Source organism: Macrobrachium rosenbergii, chromosome 15 (genome assembly GCF_040412425.1).
Source record: "Macrobrachium rosenbergii isolate ZJJX-2024 chromosome 15, ASM4041242v1, whole genome shotgun sequence".
NCBI lineage: Eukaryota > Metazoa > Arthropoda > Malacostraca > Decapoda > Palaemonidae > Macrobrachium > Macrobrachium rosenbergii.
The window spans coordinates 28,486,015-28,490,176 of NC_089755.1; positions in this window are offsets into that span (position 1 = coordinate 28,486,015).

A 4,162-nucleotide genomic window follows, 5' to 3' on the forward strand; every position below is an offset into this window, starting at 1 on the left:
GTCAGTATGATCTTCTTGCCTGCATGTATGAGGAAGCTGGTAAGAATGTTGAGTGGTAATGGGCCGGAATTTGTTGGTAGACCGTTTGAGCAAATGTTGAGAGAGTGGAGTATCGAGCATGTAGTAACAACTCCATACATGCCAAATGCAAATGGATTGGCAGAACGAACTATAAGGACTCTGAGTGAAATGTTACGAATGTTGACTGATAGAGAGAATGAATGGGATTTGTTGTTAGGAAGAGTGGTAGCAATGTATAATGGGTCAGTACATAAAAGTACTGGTATGCCTCCAAGTGAAAATGTGATGAATTATGAGAGGTATGTGAGGGCGATGTGGGATTTGCTTGAAGAAGAGAGGGATGTGTGGAGGCAGGCGAATGAAAAGTTTGAGAATTTTAAAGTGGGAGATAAGGTGTTGAAGGAGGTGGTTGAGAAAGGAAGATTGACAGTGAGTAAGATGCATGAGAAGTATGAAGGTCTATACGTAGTGAAAATGATGTGGTCAAATGGATTGCGTTGTGTTATAAGACAGGAATGAAGAAGGAAATGTAAAGGTAATAAGAGCACACTGTATCGGGTGAGAAGATGGACAGAACCACTGAAATACACAGTGGAGCATCCCATTAGGAATTTGTTAAGGATAAGGTTCTGTTTGAAGGTCTTCGGACAACTGTAATATTAAGGTTATTAAAGTATAAATAGGTAATATGTGAATTTTCTTATTAACCTCTAAATTTGTTCTCTGACATCTCATCTCCAATAGTCTATTGAATAAAGCCCCTACATGGCGTGACCAGGTCATGTGGCTCATGCTCTATTAATGGGCCTAATCTTTATATTGGATTGCTTGGTAATGACTATTGTGGAGTTTTCCATTGCCTCCTTAACTTCCGCTTTTGATGCTTTGAATGGGGGAAGAGGGAGGTTGCTGTTTCTGGCTATTTCCTTGTATGAAGCCTCGAGTGGTCCGTCCTGTCTGTGGAAGGGACTGACAGGGTTTTCGCTAGTGGTACTGCAAGTACCATTGCACCTGTTGTTTCATGTACAGGTACATCCACTACCCCTGAGTCTCTGGTCCCCAGGGTACCAGTACCGTATCTCGTGCAACTGCTACTCATGGGTTCTCTGGACCCAGGGGTAATAGTACTGGTCCGGTTAGGGTCCTCAGACTGCTGGTCAGTAACCCTCTGCATTTGCATTGTGTGAGCATACGAGAGTTGAACATTCTCCCCTACTACTGTTTTCCTATAGGAATGGGTCGGGGTCCTGGGGAAGTGACAATACCAGACAGTCCTATCATTCAGAGCCAGTAGAGGAGATTCCTGATTCCCTCCTTCTTTTTGCAGTGGTCTTGGCTTAGAGGACTCTAAGGCACGATCATGGGCAGCCCTCATTCACATTCATATGAGCAAGTACACTCTCCACAACCCATGGACATGTCATCAACCCAGGTTGTAGGCATCCCACAGCCTAGCTCACTTGGTGGAGGCATGGTCCTACCAGGCTGGGTTGGGGTACCAGGGACTGTTTGCCCTTTACTCATTCTTTTTCAGCTTTCCAAGATAAGGGAAGAGAATAAGGATTGGGGCTAGGATAGGGAGTATTTATGGCTTCTTCCAAGCCTTTCCTTGAAGGAATATGTGTAAACTACCTGTATTCGTGGGGGTTGCATACCACACCTTTAGATACTTTATTTATATGGGTCAAGGTTATTTTTCATCATATGAAGTGTTTTTAAAGTCAAAATATAACTTAAATACATCTCGTTGTGAAATTAATTTAGCAATTTTTTTGTTAATAGATTACGTTGGCCGTTTGGAGGCATGTTTGTTTAAAAAAAATCAAAGATTCTGTTCCCTATTTTCCTTTGATTTCTTCATAATACGAGCTTTACATATTTATCGTTTATCGGCATAAAAATAGCAGTAATATGTGTTCTTTCATGCCCAGTATTGATTAACCCTTAAACACCGACCGGATGTATCGTATGTCGACTAAAATTGTCTGTCAGGTGCCGAGTGGACGTACGGTACGTCGACTACAAAATGTTTTTTTAAATATTCACGGAAAAATAATTATAGGCCTAGTTTGTGAAAGGTTTTAAATCACGTGCCTTAAGGGATGCTGGGAGTTCACGGATCACGCTGTTGTTTTGTTTACAAGCGTTACCCAGCTGTGCATGCGCCAATTTCTTTCTTCTCGCACTACAAAGCATCAGCGGCGCATCGTCAGAGAGCGATTTCTTGACGCATTCGTGTTTTGCAGAACTTTTGCGAGTGTTAGCATATTTGTGACGCAACAGGATGTTTGCAGAGGTGTCCCAACGTCGTCAGGACCATGAAAGGCACGTATTGCCTGTCGGTAGTGAGCGTGTGAGGCGAGTTTTAGATTGGGATGCTGGAGAGGGGCCAAGCACCCAAGGTGACCCAGCTTTTCAACGCCGTGTTGTGTGGCCGAAGGGGACCAAGGAGCACATCCTGTGCCTTTTACGGCCCCTAGGAAGCATCGGGGTGTCCTGAGGGGCATCCGTAAGCATTTGGGAGGCCTCCAACGAAAGGACATTGATGAGTACTTGTGGGAAGTCATCATTTTGATGGCAGTTGGTCATCTAGTGACGAGGACATCACGCCCGATGTCAGTGATGACGAGTATTTGCCCCCAATGTCTGTACGGGAGCCACAGCAGGAAAGTGAACTGGAGTTTAGTGGTTTCAGTGCGTATGAGGGAGAGTCTGAGGAGGAGGAGGAGGCACCGATTGTGGCTGGTGGGGACGAGACAGAAAGTGATGGTGAAAGTGAGGGAGATGGGCCAGTGGGGAGGGTGGAAGTGCGAAGTCGTGCCCGCGCACGGGCCCGTAGAAGGTCGCACCCATTCACGGCAGCACCTGGACTGACCGTCCCTGTGCCTCTCACTGCACTGGGGTTCATTCACCTCTTCCTGACGCGGGAATTGCTGGAATACCTCGTTGCAGAGACGGTGGATTACGCTCGGTACTGCCATGAGGAACTGCAGACGATGTTGTCGTATCGCTGGCGGGGCTGCAACCTCACGGACATGGCGCATTTTTTGGGGCTCCACATTTTTTTTTGGAATGATGCCTGCTGCCGACGCGAGGCAATATTGGAGGCGGAATTTTTTTTTATGTACGCCCAATGTGCCCGGCATTATGCCCCGTGATAGTTTCCTGGCGTTGGACAGGTATTTCAGCGCCTTCAACCGAAGGGCCATACCCTGGAATAACTCCGACCGCCTCATCTTAGTCCGCCCAGTGTTGGACTACATTCGTGAACGGTGCCAGTTTCTCGTGGTTCCTCCAAGAACCTTTCTCTGGATGAGGGGATGATGCCATACAAAGGGCGTCTAAGTATAAAAGTGTACAACCTCAAGAAGCCAAAGAAATATGCCCCGTGATAGTTTCCTGGCGTTGGACAGGTATTTCAACGCCTTCAACCGAAGGGCCATACCCTGGAATAACTCCGACCGCCTCATCTTAGTCCGCCCAGTGTTGGACTACATTCGTGAACGGTGCCAGTTTCTCGTGGTTCCCTCCAAGAACCTTTCTCTGGATGAGGGGATGATGCCATACAAAGGGCGTCCAAGTATAAAAGTGTACAACCTCAAGAAGCCAAAGAAATATGGTGTGAAGTTATTTTTTATTACGGAATCCAACACTGGATATGTCGTGGACTTCTCGGTGTATTCCGGGGTCTTCTCCACGCTGCGTGACACTGTCCTCGGTCTTGTGGATCGTTTCCGTAACCAGGGATACCACCTGTTTATGGATAATTATTATAACTCGGTATCCCTGGCCCAGGAACTGTGTGAAGCAGGTGTGCACGTCAGTGGTACCCTTCGGTTGGTGCGTGGGGCCCCGAATGTCCTCAAGAGGTTCGCTAGCCAGCCGCAACATCTGGCAAGAGGAGAGACAGAGTGGTGGCGGAAGGGAGAGGTCTTCGTCATCTGTTGGAAGGGAGTCCGACTCGTGCCCATGATTACGACGAGTCATGAGCCCATCCAAGATGAGGTCGTTCAGCAGAAGAAGACACGTCGGCAGGGCCGAGTTACGTATGAGGAGTTTCGTGTCCAACGGCCTACTGTCATCGGGCACTACAATAGGCACATGGGAGGCGTTGATCTCTTTGATCAACTCATCCAGTATT